The sequence below is a fragment of the Peromyscus leucopus genome, unplaced genomic scaffold, assembly GCF_004664715.2.
Source record: "Peromyscus leucopus breed LL Stock unplaced genomic scaffold, UCI_PerLeu_2.1 scaffold_298, whole genome shotgun sequence".
Taxonomy (NCBI): domain Eukaryota; kingdom Metazoa; phylum Chordata; class Mammalia; order Rodentia; family Cricetidae; genus Peromyscus; species Peromyscus leucopus.
This window is the reverse complement of record NW_023505176.1, coordinates 228,399-246,694: the sequence shown is the minus strand read 5'-3', so window position 1 is coordinate 246,694 and position 18,296 is coordinate 228,399. Positions and strand designations below refer to the sequence as shown.

The following is an 18,296-nucleotide window of genomic DNA, read 5'->3' as shown; positions in this document are numbered from 1 at the left end:
TGATTGAAAACCGCAGGAGTTTGGTTGGGCTACAAGAGTGAGTTCTTAGGATTGAAAGAAATGCCAACTTTGCTTATAAATGTGGAGTCCCAAGCTCCATCTGTGTCCTGATCTGAAGGAAAGAGGTGGATGAAGGTTGGGGTGAGGTGTCCCTGTCCTTAAGAAAGACCAAAGTCCATCCCTATGTGTCTACACCCCATTTTAAAGCACATTATAAAGAAGGGAAAAACAAAACAAAACAAAACCCAGTTGAACTACTGTAGGTCGGGGCCCTTGTGTGCTCAGTCCCTGTGACACACAGAGTTGTATAGTGTGCCCTTGCTTGCAGCATGATTTTAGATTGATCTTTACTGTTGCACTCATTACTAGTTCTCTTCCTTTCAACTCTTAAATAATACTCTACAGCACAGATCTCCATGCCTTGTATATCCATCCACGTAACACTGGCATTGAACTTTCACAGTTTGAAACTGCTGTGAATAACCCTGCTGTAAACATTAAGTTCAAGGTTTGATGGTCTTTCCATTTCTTTTGAATAAATACCTAGCAAGACTAAGGAGTCAAACTTTGATGGTTCTGTTGGATGCAGGCACTCCGATTACCTCATTCAATAGGGGTAGAGCATCCAAGTCATGGTTGGATAATGGAGAGCCTGTGTGGCTGTGGGTGGGGCCCTCTGTTGTGTGTGGTAGAGACGTGGCTATGGTGGGGCCCTTTGTGGTGTGGTAGAGACTGTGGCTGTGGGTGGAGCTCTCTGTTGTGTGTGGTAGGGACTGTGGCTGTGGGTGGGGCCCTTTGTCATGTATGGTTAGGATTTTCACTGAAACATGTCATTGGTGTTGGTATGTTTGTGAGCCTGTACTGTGAATGCCTGTAAACCTGTCCAGTGTTCATGGAGCTATGTTCAATACTCAGAGTGTTATGGCTCTGACTGTATTCAGTACCCAGTTCGTGTACCATGCCTCACTTCTCCACTTTCCCCAAAGTCTGCAAACCCTAGTAATTACTTTTAGCTACAAATTATTGTGACTGATGATTTTCCAGCATATGTAAAGAACTCACTCAGCTCAATAAGAATCCTAAAAGCTAGCATCCCCCTAAAACAGGTCTTAAGGCTGGTGTTGCTGAAATTACAGACATATGCTACCATGTCCCAGCTATTAACAAGCTCGCTCGCGCTCTCTCTCTCTCTCTCTCTCCTCTCTCTCTCTCTCTCTCTCTCTCTCTCTCACACACACACACACACACACACATACACACACACACACACACACAATTTGCAGGTGAAAAGATGGTCAGCATGATTAGTATAGTTGTCAGTGGTAAAGTATATACAAGGCAAGCACAGAAAAAAAACTAGATTCCTCATTTGCAAGGAATATCTTTTCTGATTGACTTATTTAATGTGATGATTTCCAATTACTGAATTCTCGCCTATAGAAACAGGAAAACAACACTTGAGGAAAACATGTAGAAAGGATTGGAGCTGTAACTCTGTGATAATAGCTCTTGTGTAAGCCTGTGCAAGTTCCTATGTTTCAATCCTTGTTTCTAATCTTTAAAAGAAGATGGAACAGTCTCAGTACATTGTTTAAAAATATATAGAGATTGGCCTGATGTGATAGCCCACACTTCAAACCCAGCATTTGGAGGCTAGTGGGGTATATAAATAACATAGCCAAATTTCATGCCTAATAAATTATAACCCAAGGGCTGGTGAAGTAGCTCAGGATAGAGTGCTTGCCCTAAAGCTAGTCCCTAAGAACCACATAAATCCAGGTGAAAAAGCACATGCTTGGAATACCCAGTACTTGGGAGGTAGAGGCAAGATTAGAAATTCAAGGTCATTCTTGTCTACAAAGGAGTTCAAGCCTACATTTGAACCTTTCTCAAAAACTCAACCTTTTTTTTTTTTTTTTTTTTTAAAAAATATAGGCTTTGGAAATAACTGGCTAGAATGCTTTCCTAGCCTTCATGAAGCCCTGGGTGATGTCCAGCACCACACAAAACCAACACGGTGGTTCAAACCTGTAATGCTAAAATTTAAGAGATGGAGGCAGGAGGATTAGAAGTTCAAGGTCATCCTTGGCTTCAGAATGTAAGCTAACCTGAACTGCGTTCTCATGTCTCAGAAAACAAGCCCCCCACCCCTGCCTCAGTGTGGCTGGAGAGATGGTCCAGTAGTTCAGGGCCACTGGCTGCTCTTGCAGAGCACGTGGACTCAGTTTCCCAGCACCCAATGTGTTGCTCACAACTGTCTCCAACATTGTCTTCTGGCCTCCACAGCACTTATGTACACGATGCAGTTACATACATGTAGCAGAGCACACATACACATAAAGGTAAATAAACTTTTTAAAATACAAAATCTTAGCAATTCTCTATTTAGATATTTATTCAAAGGAAATGGAAAGACCATCAAACCTGAACTTAATGTTTACAGCAGGGTTATCCACAACAGTTTTCAAACTGAGAAAGTTCCAATGCCCCAGTGTTACGTGGATGGATATACAAGGCGTGGAGATCTGTGCTGTAGAGTAATTATTTAAGAGTTGAAAGGAAGAGAACTAGTAATGAGTGCAACAGTAAAGATCAATCTAAAATCAATGCTGCAAGCAAGGGCACACTATACAACTCTGTGTGTCACTGGGATCGAGCACACCAGGGACCAGACTTACAGTAGTTCAACTGGGTTGGTTTTTTCCCTTTACAACAGTGCTCTCAACCTTCTTCATGCTCTGCCCCTTTAATTCAGTTCCTTAGGTTATGGTGACCCCAACCATAAAATTATTCTTGTTGCTACCTCATGGCTGTGATTTTGCTTCTGTTGTGAATAGTAGTGTAAATATCTGATATGAAGGATATGGGACAACCGTGAAGGGTTGTTCCATGACTCCAAAGGGTCCGACCCATAGATTGAGAAGCACCGCTTTACAACGTGCTAAGGTAGAGCTGGAAAAAGGGCTCAGCGGTTAAGGTTAAGAGTGCCTATTGTTCTCCCAGAGAACTGGAGTTCATTCCAACACCAGTATGGGGTGGTCCACAACAGCCTGTAATTCCCTCCAAGGGATCTGATACTCTGCTATCTAGTGGTTTGGTAGGTGTAGTATATATTTGACTTAGCATTTTGTGGTAGTTTTTCTGGGACAGTATCTTATGCTGAGGAACATCTGTACACGATTCCCTGTACATGAAGTTCTAGTATGAGCAAAAATGCAAAGCTTTTCTGATAGACAGCACTTATGTAGTGTGGGCTGTAGCTGTAACCAACCGTCTTATTAAATAAGAAACACAGAACCAATGTAAAAGAGAAAGCCAAGAGGTCAGAGCTCAGAGCTAAAATCTCACCCTTCCTCCTGCGGTGCTCCTAGCTCTCCGAAAGAGACCTATTTCCTGTGTGTAAGTCTTTTCATAGTCTTTTGTTCTGCCTTCTCATTGGTTGTAAACCCAAACACGTGACTGCTCGTCACTGTCTGTATGTACAGCCCCCCAGGTCTTAAAGGCATGTGTTTCCAATGCTGGCTGTATCCCTGAACACACAGAGATCTACCTAGCTCTTCTACCAAGCGCTGGGATTAAAGGCGTGTGCCACCACCGCCACACTCTTGCTATGGCTCTAATAGCTCTGACCTCCGGGGCAACTTTATTTATTAACATACAGTCAAAATCACATTTCAGTACAATTAGAATACCACTACAGTGGGCTTTCAGGGCAGGGAGTTAACTGGGAAGGATTAGGCTGATTTCAGTCTCCGTTTAAAACTCCAGTGGTACAATGTCTATGATAGTATAATAATTTTCAGTTAAAATGACTAACTTTGGACCATACAAAATCTGTAAAATAGGGATGGTAATGCTACACACATCAGGTTTGGGGAGGAAAATTATGCCACTTTTGCCATAACAAGATCTCTCTACTGATGGCTTATTTTGGCAGCAGCAATATTTGCCACGGCTGCTAAGTGGTTTGCTGTTTGTATGTGTTAGTCTTCTTTCGTGTAACGCAGGCTGCCGCAGACCGTGCGGCCGGGACCGTGCTGTCCCGGACCGTGCTGCGGTCCTTCCCCCTCAGCTTCTCAGGCTGAGGTTACAAGTGTGATCCATGCCCACTGTGTGTGCCAGCTGTGTGTGCTGCTCCTAAGTGTTCAATGCTTGTTTTTTAAAGAAATAAGGTGAGGGTGGCCACGCCACCTGCGGTCCACGCACCTGCAGTCCAGCACCCAGGAGGCTGAAGGGTTAAGACAGCCTGCTCCGGGCAGTGAGATGACATCATGCCTCCCAGAGGAAGAGAAGAGGAAGAGTTGCTGATTGGGTTCTAAAGGGTTTGAAGTTCTCTGAGCAACTTCACTGGTCTAGTCTATCTAGATCTGCTAGGTTGTCTTTAATACATGTTGATACTGGAATTCACTCATTTTGAAAAGTTCTGATTTTAGCTAAAAGCATGACAGCTGATTGTCATAATCTGGACTTTTTTTTTTTTTCCCATGAGGGGACGGCGTATATTCTTTTCTTTTTATATTATTTATTTTATTTTATACGTATGTGTTACCTGCTTGTGTGTGCTTGTGCCTGTGAAGCCAGAAGAGGGCTGAATCGCAGCAACTGGAGTTCTAGAATGTTGTGAAGCCGCAGTGTGAGTGCTGGAAACTGAACACTGCCTCTGCAAGAGTGACAGTTGCTCTTAATTGCCGATCCAAGCTTTCTAGACTTGTAAATTCTTCAATAGTTCCCCTTTGACACTTTAAATGCAGAGGACTGGAAATCTTTCCAAAGAAAAAATTCTCTTAGTATGAAGCTAATTGATTAGACTTAGGCCACGTATCCATTTGAATCTCCATTCATGAATGGAATCATCTAGAGACTCCTTTGACATTTAATGGATTTTATAAACAGGTATTGCTATACATGTATAGGACCCAGACAGATCATTGAAGATTTAAAGATATTTCCATATCTTAGATTCTTAAAAGCTATGAATGTGTAAAATGGTGAAATCTAGATAATTATCAGGAATGTCCTTTCATTTAATTATTTACCAATTTCAGCACTGTTGTTTGTCATTTACCATTTCTTGAAGTTATTTTTAAAAATCTGCTTAAAACCTGGTAACGATTTTCCCCTTTTCTTCCAGCACCCGGGCATCTTCCTAGAAGCAGAGCGATCATGGAGGTGGTGCCGGCCGAGGTGAATAGTTTGCTTCCAGAGGAGATAATGGACACTGCTATAACTTTAGTGGATGAGGATAGTATTGAGGCTGTAATTGTGTCATCCCCAATTCCCATGGAGACAGAACTGGAAGAAATTGTCAACATAAATTCTACTGGTGACTCTACAGCCACGCCCATTTCCACGAGCCAATCACAGTGTACAGTAACACACTAACCAAGTTGCAATACCACAGTTACTAAAGCAGATTCTAATACCACACAAACCAGCATTTCCAAGTGGCCTTCAAAACTTGGTGCTCAGACTGTGACTATATCAGCCAATCAGATTATTTTAAACAAAGTATCACAGACATCTGATCTTAAACTTGGCAATCAGACCCTTAAACCAGATGGACAGAAGTTGATTTTAACAACTCTGGGCAAGTCTGGTTCACCAATTGTTTTAGCACTACCCCATAGCCAACTGCCCCAGGCTCAGAAAGTTACAGCTCAGGCCCAGCCAGGAGACGCTAAGTTACCACCGCAGCAGCAAATTAAAGTAGTTACCATTGGAGGGAGGCCAGAGGTGAAACCTGTCATTGGTGTCTCAGCACTGACCCCAGGAAGTCAACTGATTAATACTACAACTCAGCCCTCTGTGTTACAGACCCAACAGTTAAAAACAGTACAGGTAAAAACAAAAAAGGGGGCATATTACTTAAAGTGCATGTTAAAAAAATTAAACTGACTCAAAGTTGTGTTTGCAGGGTTGTTAATTGCATAACTTTTAATGAATTCTTTTGAATGTTTTAAAGTAATTGTGTGGATTTGTTTTGTTTTAAATTTGATATGTCTAATGCTCATGAAATTTTTTTGCAGAAAACTTATAGCAAACTAAGTTTTGGTTAAATTTCGAATTGTTTATTTATAGCCTTTTAAGCATTTTATAGATAGTGGTAGTTTGGCTACAGGGGTATTATTTTGCTGGCATAAAGGTGCCCAACTTAGTGCAAACCATCAAGTAATCAGTCTTTCTCTTTTCTTGGTTCATTCATGACTAAAGCTAGGAAAGCTTGGCTGTTTGCTCCGAGAACCCTCGGAGGCGGCAGTAGCTGATGCTTGCAGCGCTTGTCTCCTACGGGGAACTTACTGTCCATCACCGCTGTTCATGTTTGCAGTTTGAGGAAGACAGTGAATGTCATGGAGCCGAGCACAGGGCTTGCTTGAGTCATCCCTGCGCTGTCCTACTGGCTGTGGAACTGTGGGTAGCTTGCTCTCTGAAGTTTCTAACCTTAGCTTAAGATGGCTACTTGATCATTTAACAAAACAAACAAAGCAAAGCAATATAGTATTACACAGTTCTCAAAACATTGAGGATCCTTCAGAATGGCACTTAATAGTATAGCCCTTAATAGCCCTCAAATAGTAGATTACCAGGTCATACATTAAATGTTTTTCATTTTTTTTATGGCCAAAAAAAGACTCTTTACGCTACCTTCAGAGTGCTTAGAAATACAGTGATTCGCTTAGAAGAAGGAGACCACAGTACATGCCATGTTTGGAAGAGTTGTCTGTGAAAAGAAACCAGAAAGGCAGTCCGTTGTTGTGGCTCCCACCTTTAATCCCAGCAGAGGCAGGTACATTTCTGAGTTCAAGGCCAGCCTGGTCTCCAGAGAGAGTTCCCAGGACAGCCAGGACTACACAGAGAAACCCTGTCTTGAAAAACCAAAAAAAAAAAAAAAAAATAAAAACATAAAGAGAAAAACCAGAAGGTGGCCGGGCGTGGTGGCGCACGCCTTGAGTCCCAGCACTTGGGAGGCAGAGCCAGGTGGATCTCTGTGAGTTCAAGGCCAGCCTGGGCTACAAAGCGAGTCCCAGGAAAGGCGCAAAGCTGCACAGAGAAACCCTGTCTCAAAAAACCAAAAAAAAAAAAAAAAAAAAAAAAAGAAACCAGAAGGCATGAGTGAAGCAATGTCATGGAAAGAGTGTCAGGAGAAATTGAGAGAGGCGCTTCCTCATAGCTGACACTGACATTCAACTTTTGTTACTGTGTGGGGAAAGCTTAGAAACTTGACTTCTCAGGATCTCTGCATTCAGAAGCTTAAGCTTTCCCAAGCCCTGTGACTTGCTCTGTCCTTTCTGCTGCTGTTTAATAGTTCATGTCCCCTGCTTCTTCGCCATTACCTCTCGTTGTGATCTGTTTATTTTGCTGAGGCACTCTTGAATGAGATAGCCTAGCCTGTCACTGTGAAGTATCCTGTCCTTAGTGTTGAAACCTGTTTTGATTAGCTTTTTTGTGGTGTGGATCATTATCATGATCTCAAAGAACTAATAATAGAAATCAGTGTACAGATATGGTTTCAATAACTGATTTATTTCTATCCACTAATTTCTTACCTTAGTTTTCTAAGTATTGACAATAAAAAGACTCTGGCCTAATATACACACTTGTTTTATTGTTGTTGGTTTTATAAAACCAGATTCCATTTGTTTTAAAAGCTTATTTTTATTTATTTATTTATTTATTTATTATTTATTTATTTATTTATTTATTTATTTATTTATTTATTTTGGTTTCGGGAGCTCACTTGGTAGCCCAGGCTGGCCTCGAACTCACAGAGATCCGCCTGGCTCTGCCTCCCAAGTGCTGGGATTAAAGGCGTGCGCCACCACCGCCGGCTAAAAGCTTTATTTTTTAAAGGAGCATATAATAGAGCCGAGCATGGTGGAGCATGTCTTAATCCAGCACTAAGGATGTAGAAACAGGTGGATCTCTGTGAGTTTGAGGACAGCTTGGTCTACATAATGAGTTCCAGGACAGCTAGGAGGACCATAAACCAAAAAAAAAAAAAAAAAAAGTAAGTTAATTAAATAATTTAAAAAAAAAAAACCAAGGAAACCTATTTAGAATATTTTCTAAGTATCCAGTTGATTTTAGGTAGCTCAAATCTTTCTAACTCAGAAGCAACTTATGAACCCTAAAACACTTCAAAAAAAATAAGTACACATTTATAGTTTTCTACATTAGGCCCCATAATAATGAGGTTGTTTCGAGGCATATGTGTATACAAATCTGATTTTAAGTTTGCTGTGAGCACTGAGGTTGTTGCGTGTGAGCAGCAGGCAAGAATGAAGGAGACCCATGTTGAGAAGTAATGAAGTAGCAGCTGGGGCAGGGTGACGGTGGGTGTGTAGTCACACTTAATTCCAGACAGCTGACCGCTGTCCGGGTCGCAGTGCCCAGGATGGGAGAACAGCAGCAGCGAGCAGTCGGGGGCAGCATAGCCCCTTAGTGGCTCCTGAATGTGTCCAGATATTGGCTTACTTTTCTACCTTACTTGTAAATTTTTTTTTCCACTTTTATCTTAATTTGCCAATCCATTATTGAAAATAATTCTTTAAAAAATTGTAGGGTTGCTTTATGTTTAAATTTATTTATGTGAATGAATGTTTCCTTGAATATGTATGCATGTATGTATGTATGTATGTATGTATGTATACCATGTGTGTACCTAGTTCCCACAAATCCCAAAAGGCATCAGGTCTTTTGAAACTGGACTTACAGACAGTTGTGAGCCTTCATGAGGATGCTGGGAATGGAACCTAGGTCCTCTGCAAGAGTAGTAAGTGCTCCAAACCACTGATGAGCTATTGCGTGCCAGGCAAGCTCTCCAAATGAACCTAGGCCAGGAATCAACCCCTTTTCACTTTGGTTTCTAAGCTACCCTAGAACAAAAGTGTAAGTAAAATAAAACTTGAATAAAGAGTCATTTTCAAGGGCATGCATAAAGCCCTGCTTTCCGTATACGTAACATAAAGCCAGGTGTGGTGGCTCATGTCTGTAATCCCCATGCTTGGAGGTAGATGGAGAAGGATAAGGAGTTCAAGGGCCAGCCTAGGAAATGTGAGGACTTGTTTCAAAAACTAATTTTGATTCCTTAATGGGTCTGGAAATTGTTATTTTGAGCAGTGCTCCACTAAAGGAATATAGCCATAAGAGCACGATGAGATCGTTTGTTTGAATAATTAACTTGCTTTTGGGTCCATTGTTTAGACTTTTTTCCTGTTTGGTAAGCATATAGCATATAACGGTGAAGGCCAGGAAAGGGGAAGTACTTTCAAGTCTTCCTTTTAATAGCTAAGTTATGTGTTTCTAAGACTGTCTACCTCTGTGGTCACTAGTACTGTGTGTGTATGTGAGATTCCATTTTGCTTTAGAGCTTTAGAAAGACTTGAGGAGTGCTTCCCTTCATGTCTCTGGATGGCATCAACTTTCTAAAGTATAATTAATTTACTCAGATATGTCATGGTTTATAACCTGTATCTATTGTTATACACTAATGGATTTCTTGTTTTTGAAAACATGATTTCCTGTCAGAGGTACTTGTGTCTCTAATAGGTTCTGAGTGTAAGAAAGGAACATTGTGAGTGTAAGATAGCATGCTGATGTAAGCTGAGCACATGGAGCTGATATGTAACTGTGATCAATACTATTTCTGATAGGTTGCTGTTATTCATGTTGGTCATGTTTATTCATTTGAGTCATCTCCAGTAATAAATAATACTTTAGGGTCTCATTATGCGTATCTGCCAAAAGGTAAAGTATTTAATGTTCTTCACACACTAAACTTTGAGTTTTATGCCAGGTAAGTTTCTGTTCCTTCTTTGTAACAGCTGTGTCCTTGCGTTTTGTGAGAATTCCAATGTAAAAACATTGATCTTGAGTATAGTGGCTATACCTTGGGAATTTGAAGCCAGCCTGGTCTTCTTAATTAGCTTCACGAGAAATGACCCTGTCTCAAAAAATGAAAAAAGTAACTGTACCACACTGGTACCTCTGTCTTCTTTGACTTGTGGCAAATTTTAGTTCAGGTCAACAATGTGTCCATTATTTTAACTTCATGTTGGATATGAGTTATAAGTAATGTATGGATAGTCCCTTCAAGGAGTTTAAAGTACAATAAGTACTATTTTAGTAAATATGTTTCAGAGCCTTTTACAAATCTTTGTTCTACTACTAAACATGTCTCTTTGTAATTGACTTCAACTGGTTCAGTTCTTCCTTTACTCTTGGTGTGTTGTGTGTGTGTGTGTGTGTGTGTGTATGTGTGTGTGTGTGTGTGTGTGTGTGTGTGTAGCTGAAAGTTTGCTAGGCATGGAGATGTATGCCTATATCTTAGTACTTGGAGGTTGAGGCAGGGAGATTGCCATGAGTTCAAGGTGAACCTGGGCTACATAGTTTCTCCAGGCCAGCCTGAGCTGCTGAATGAGATCCTATCTCAAAAAAAAAACAAGTGAAAAAGAGAGACAGTGAAAAGAAAGAAAATGTAGTTGTAAATCTGTAATGTGTAAATAATTTATAGCTTGGATCATAGGCGAATGTAGCCATGCATATGTGTGCAGCGATACTTCACTGCTTGTATTGTATGTTTTGAACTCTTGTCTTTTTGTTACTCGATAGTTTATTTGGAAAACTAACATTGTGCATAGTGTTTCACTATTAAACATTATTATTATTATACTTTACTATTGTTTTCTCCATCTGCATGTTTCAGAGAGACTAGGGATTTATCCTGAAACTAGAGGTATTAGGACACGTGATTACAGATATGATCATACTAATATTTTGGTGAATGGATTTGTTTTAATTGTTTTATACATTAATACATAGATAAATTTGCTAAATGACCTGACTTTACGTGTACTACTGTATGAATCTTGTCTAACTTTTACTGCATAGATTTTTATGGAAACAGATGTCTTCATAGTTATTTATATGTTTCAGATCGCTAAGAAGCCTCGAACACCAACCTCGGGTCCAGTGATCACGAAGCTGATTTGCAAAACCAATTAATAGTAAAGCAGTCACAGGACAGACAACTCAAGTGTCACCACCAGTCATCACAGGTTATATTCCTTTATAGTCTCTCAAGTTACATGGATATCTTCTTTTTTAGAGTTAGAGAAGGCTGTTCTGCCACCTTCAGATGTTTTCAGTGCGGCAATCATAGCTTAGTCAGTAATGTTTTTTGCATTCTTTTTTGATGAAAGTAAATGTTTTCATACAATATATTCTGATTACAGTCCCCCCCCCCCAATTCCTCCTGTGTCCTCATTCCCCCTCCAACTCCTCCCAGATCATCCCCATCTCCCCCGATCCCAGTTCCTTTTCTCTCTTTTTAGAAAACAAATAGGTTAACAAAAAAACAAATAAACCAGAATAAAAAACAAACAAAATAACAAAAACACAAGAACACTACACACACACACACACACACACACACACACACACACACACACACACACACACACAGAGATACATACACACAAAAAAAAATCTATGAAAGCGAGATGGGAAATCATAACCCAGTTCCTCTGACTAAACTGGGCTCTCCAGCCCCCACATGCAATTCTTCATGAATGTTATCAAACAATAGTTACTTAAGTATTAACAGAATTTAAGCTATATTACATTTACCAGCACTCTCCTTAGTGTGATCAAGTTCCTCCCCTGCCCCCTCTTCAAGACAGGGTTTTTCTGTGTAGTTTTGGTGCCTGTCCTGGATCTCACTCTGTAGCCCAGGCTGGCCTCGAACTCACAAAGATCCATCTGGCTCTACCTAGTGCTGGGATTAAAGGCATGCGCCACCACCACCCAGCCCCAGTTCCTTTTTATTTTAGACTTAAAATGTGTTATTACCAGTAATCATTTTGGATATGCAAACTTCAAGTATTCTGTTAGGAATGTAGTTAAGATAGTAGAAAAATTGACTATGCCTAAGACCTTGGTATCAATTCTCAGTAATACAAAACAACAAGAAAATTCCAAACAATAACAGCTCTGCCTGATTAGTATGGATACCACCATGGATGCTATTGTTCAGTTTTTGGGTCATTTATAATATGTTGCAACTTAATCACAGATTTGCCTTGTAATTGCAGACAAAATCCATAGAGATAGCTATCTGTTGTGTTATTAGAATTATTGGTGCTAAGTTTAGTTTGCAGAGATAATTTCTTATTTGTGGAGGGTGTAGGGGTAGGATCTTGCTCTATAGCCCTGGCTAGCCTGGCTAGTCTGGGTAGCTCTGTAGCCCAGGCTGGCTTTTGAACTCAAAGTAGTCTTTCCTCCCTAGTGCTGGGATTATAAGTGTTCATTTAGTGCCCAGCTTAATTCCTTCTTTTGATTAGTTCTGTATAGCCTTTAAATTGTTTTATATGTCACATTTTAAAGTACCAAAGTAATTGCCCTGTATTACAAGTAGTAGGTTATATCATTTTTATATTGTAACTAATGCTGTTTCAAAATATGTTAAGATTGTTTTTAAATGGGGAGTTCTCGTTGAAGATGGATTTACCTATGTATAACTGGTTTCTCTAAAATACAAATTTGATCTTGTCAAAATCCATGCTTAAAATAGTCTTTGCTTTGTTCATTTCTTGGCTTTGACCTGTTGGGATGCTGGTGTTGCCGTAGCTGTTAGGACCTATGGGTAGCCTTTTCCCTCGCCCCCGCAGCAGCCCAGACCTGCTGAACTTGGAAGAAGAGATCTCAGCACGTGGCTCAGCAGCAGCCCCCTTGCCTGGCCTGGCTTTCTTTGCATCCTTGCACTGACTTGCTCATTTCAACTCTTGGCCACTCCTCTTGGAAGTCTCTTGGGGTTTAATGAGGCACCTTCATGCCATCGTTTTCATGTGTCCCCTCAAGTTTGATTATTTCTATCATGTATTTACCTTTCTGTTGTAGTTTATTTGTTTTTGAGGGTCTCACTATGTAGTCCTGGTTGGCCTGGAACTCACTCTGTAGACATGCTAGCCTCAACTCACCTCCCAAGTTCTGAGATTAAAGGTGTGCACCACCACACTTGACATATACTTATCTTTAATTAATTTTTTTTAAACTGGCTTATAATCTGTCCCCTAGTTATACTCTATTATGATACCTGGTTTCCTTTTTTGTCTCCCCTATGCAGTTAGGATTTTTCTCGATAGTAACCCCCCCCCCCCGTTTTTTTTTTTATTTCGAGACAAGGTTTCTCTGTATATCTCTGGCTATCCTGGAACTCACCTGTAGACCAGGCTGGTCTTGAACTCATAGAGATCGGCCTGCCTCTGTCTCCCAAGCGCTGGGATTAAAGGCATGCACCAACACTGCCTGGAGATAGTAATTTTTGTTTCTTTACCATTTAGTTCTTTAAGAATTACTTTATTTAAAAACTGTTTCCGGCCAGGTGGTGGTGGTGCACACCTTTAATCCCAAAACTCAGGAGGCAGAGCCAGGCAGATCTCTGTGAGTTCAAGGCCAGCCTGGGCTACCGAGTGAGTTCCAGGAAAAGGAGCAAAGCTACACAGAGAAACCCTGTCTCAGTAAACTAAAAAAAAAAAAAAAACAAAAACAAACAAAAACAAACAAAAAAACCAACAACAACAAAAAACTGTTTCCCAGTAAGGGCCCAGTGAGATTACGTAGCAGGTAAAGGTGCTTGCTGCCAAGCCCAGCAGCGACCTGAGATCAACGTTGCTGAAGGAGAGAGCCAATCTTAAAAGTTGTTCTCTGACCTCCAAATGTGCATCATAGCATACATGCATGTCTGCATGTATATACACAATAAGGAAATATTAAAATGTCCCACATAGGTGGCTAGCTCAGTGGCATTGAGTATATCCACATTACTGTGCAATGTGTTGTCACCCTTTTTCATCTCCAGAACTTTTCAACTTGCAAAACTTTAAAGTCATTAAACAGTTATCCCTCATTCCTCCCTGTCTCCATGCATCCACTGTCCTGTTCATGTGATCTTAAGTATGCTATACCCCTGTCCAGGTAAAATCATAGAACATTGATCATGTGATCTTAAGTATGCTATACCCTGTCCAGGTAAAATCATAGAACATTGATCATGTGATCTTGAGTATGCTATACCCCTGTCCAGGTAAAATCATGAACATTGATGTGATCTTGAGTATCTATACCCCTGTCCAGGTAAAATCATAGAACATTGAACATGTGATCTTGAGTATGCTATACCCCTGTCCAGGTAAAATCATAGAACATTGATCATGTGATCTTGAGTATTCTATACCCCTGTCCAGGTAAAATCATAGAACATGATCAAAGTATCTATACCCTGTCCAGGTAAAATATAGACATTGATCATGTGATCTTGAGTATTCTATACCCTGTCCAGGTAAAATCATAGAACATTGATCATGTGATCTTGAGTATCTATATGTGTAAATCATAGAACATGATCCTGAGTATTCTATACCCTGTCCAGGTAAAATCATAGAACATTGATCATGTGATCTTGAGTATTCTATACCCCTGTTCAGTAAAATCATAGAACATTGATCATGTGATCTTGAGTATTCTATACCCCTGTCCAGGTAAAATCATGGACATTGATCATGTGATCTTGAGTATGCTATACCCCTGTCCAGGTAAAATCATAGAACATTGATCATGTGATTTTGAGTATGCTATACTCCTGTCCAGGTAAAATCATAGAACATTGATCATGTGATCTTGAGTATGCTACACCCCTGTCCAGGTAAATCATAGAACATTGATCATGTGATTTTGAGTATGCTATACTCCTGTCCAGGTAAAATTATAAAACATTGATCATGTGATCTTGAGTATGCTATACCCCTGTCAGGTAAAATCATTAGAACATTTGATCATTTTGAGTATGATATCCTGTCCAGGTAATCATAGAACATTTCATGTGATTTTGAGTATGCTATACTCCTGTCCAGGTAAAATCATAAACATTGATCATGTGATTTTGAGTATGCTATATCCCTGTCCAGGTAAAATTATAAAACATTGATCATGTGATTTTGAGTATTTCTATACCCTGTCCAGGTAAAATCATAAACATTGATCATGTGATTTGAGTATGCTATACCCCTGTCCAGGTAAAATCATAGAACATTGATCATGTGATTTGAGTATGCTACACCCCTGTCCAGGTAAAATCATAGAACATTGAATGATGTTGATTTTGAGTATGATATCCCTTTATAACATTGATTGTTTTGTACTTGCCTTGCTTCACATGCTGTAAGGTCTTCAAGTCCATCTGTGTTAGGTGTGTTTGAATTTATTTCCTTTTAAAAGGCAGAACAGAGTGTTGTATGTGTGTACAAGATTGATGGTAGTTCTTTAATGTTTGTCATTTTGGCACTGAAGCTGTTTAGGTTGGTGAGTGTTGTTGAGTGAGTATGTGTATCTTAAAGACAGTGTAGTAATATGTAAAGCTACTGGAAGATTGGGCTTTCATTCTTGGCTCTTGAGTTGATTTTCTCTGTGATCTTGGATAATTATTTATTTGTTCATCTTGTGGGAGAGTGGTGTTCACACACAGTCTTCTTTAGCCCAGATGGGGCTCAAAGCTTACTGTGTAGCTGAGGCTGACCTTGAGCTCCTGATTTTTCTGCCTCCTGTCTTCCAAGTGCTGGGATTGCAGGTGTGGGATACTCTACCTGGTTTTGTTTGTCTTATTTCTTTAAAATATGAATACCATCACCTCACATGATCATTGAGATGGTTAAATGAGATTAGCGGACCTGTTACGAGAGCTTCTAAGATGGTGGGTTACTTCATGGTAGCAATCTTTGTTGTTGTGTAAAAACATCCACCAATGAATTGATCACTCTTAGAATCTGGCTGAGCTGGGCATGGTGGCATGTGCCAATATTCTCATTTGGAATGCTGAGACAGGAGATTACTGTGGGTTTGAGATCAGTGGGTTCCAGGACGACCTGGGTTACAGACAGACCCTGTCTCAAAAAACCAACCAAACAAAAAGTCTTATAATTTAATTTCAAGGTAAAATTATATTACTTGTATACTTCCTTGAATTTGCAGAGTTTAAGATGAATAGTGTTAAGGGTTAGATTAGAAAATCACAAATGCCCTGAATATGGAAGCTCATATCTCTAATCCTCACATTTTGAGGCTGAGACAGGATGGTTGCTGTGGATTCTAGGCCAGCCAGAACTCAACAGCATGATCCTGTCTCAAAGGGAAAGAGCATGACAGCAGCTGGCATGATACCCAGTGGGCAAAGGCTCCGCCACCATGCCTCACCACACGGGGCTTGATCTCTGAGACCCACACGGAGGGAGGAGAGAGCTGACTCACCCAGGGTGTCTTCTGATTTGCACAAGCACATCATGGCCCTGTGAACAACCAGACTCACACCACTAAATGAATAATCCAGCAGATTTCTCAAAAACAATAACTTGAGTTTTAAAGTATATCATGAAATATTCAAAATATTGGCCAAAGTTATGCATCAAGCTGTATTTGCCCCTGTGCTGTATCACAGGTTTTCAGAAGGGACCTCTTTCCATCCACAGCATCAAACAGCTCATTTGTGTTGTTCATCCTAAGAGGCGTGACTTCCCCCCAAGAGAACATCAAGGCTTTATTGGCCAGTTATGTGGCAGTCCCACACTGCCAACTAGGTACCAGGATTTAAAGAGCCTGTGATCTCTTCTTGAGGCTTAAAGACAGGAGAGTCATTCTTGGGTGTAGAGTTCGGTGTTCCCAGCCCTTAGGAGCCAGCCTGGGCACCTGGGAACATCTGTGCAAAACCTGCCTTTCTGTACTGTTGGAGAAAGAGGAGGCTCAGCTCATCCTTGGCTACACTGTGTAAAGTTCTAGGCCAGCCTGGGCTACCCAAGAGCCTGTCCTGGATTCAAACCCTAAAGTAGAAACCCGAATTCCCTTTGTAGTAAGGGCCTGTCTTCTCAGGGTTATTCTCCATTTAATGTCCATTCAGAAGTGTCAGGAGTAGGAGGAATCGGATTCCTCCTACCCTAGCCTGCCTCACATAGGGAGGGCAGTCCACCAGGACCCACACTGTAACACATGTACTCATCTTCATCTTGAATTGCCTGTGAGACCAAGCTCCTGGAAGGCTTGTTGGGAGGGGGGTGTGCTTCCAGGGCCCTCAGAGAGGTAGGAGAACACACTCACATTGTGGCTTGTGCACATGTGCAATAATAAATCTTATTTTAAAACAAAATTGTCCCAGCACTTGGGAGGCAGAGCCAGGCGGATCTCTGTGAGTTCGAGTCCAGCCTGGTCTCCAAAGCGAGTTCCAGGAAAGGCGCAAAACTACACAGAGAAACCCTCTCTCCAAAAACAAAAAAATAAAACAAAAAAATAAAAAATTGTACACTTCATTTGCGTGTGTGGGTGTGTGTGCCATGCATGTACCCAAAACTGAGTGCAAGCCCTTGTGTACCTTAGAGTATGTGTGGAGTCGCAAGACAACTTGAGACAGTCCCATCTCTTCCACCGCGTGGAGTCAGGCACCTTACTCAGATGTTCCCCCAGCTCAGTGGCAGGTGCCTTACCCACTGAGCCATCCCACCAGACACAATAAAGCCTGAGAGGAAAGGAAGGAATCACAGGTGGAAACTTAGTTGGGGTATCCAAAATCCAGATAGGGTTCTCGGAGACTTACTCACAAATGGAATCACTTTTCCCTGAGGCAGAAGGGATTCACCCCTTCCTCAAGCAGATCATCATACTCACAGCTTACATTAAATCTTGTAAAGAGTAGCCAGTTAATATAGGGTTTGTAGGCTGGGCGTAACAAGTGATGGAACACTTGTCTGAAGTGCTAGAGCCTAGGTTTGTTCTATAGTGACCCACACCTCTATCCAGAAGGTGACATCTGTGAGCAGGAGCATTGAGTGGCTACTTGTTCTGAATTCCTACTCTGGACACAGGTTATAGCTGCTGAAGCGGTCTGACCGTGTGCCCATCTTGCCCAATCCCTGAGTTCAGGGTGCTTCAGCACCTCAACTGACTTCCTGGGTAACTGTCTGTGCCCAGCTGCTGTCAGGGACTTCCACTCTCACTCCCCTGTCCCTCTCCCTGCACCTGAGTGCAAGGGACACCTCCAGTTGGTGTAAAGGCCAGCAGCACTCTCACCAGCCTTATTTCCCAGGAGAGCACTGGCTCCCAGCGGGCCCAGCCCAACACTGGAGTTGGTGTCCTAAGGCAGGGATCTGTGAAGGGCACAGTGGACAGCAGAAGAAAGGAAGCAAACTTTGGCTTCTGTTTTCTTCCTTACCTACAGTTTGCTTTAAATTTTAAAATATTACTGTGTCGGTAGTGTGGGTGTG

General features: G+C 41.1%; 1 pseudogene; it reads left to right on the top strand.

Annotated features, from left to right (window-relative positions):
* Positions 1-18,296, top strand: part of LOC114695752 — a 70,010-nt pseudogene that overhangs the window by 12,854 nt on the left and 38,860 nt on the right.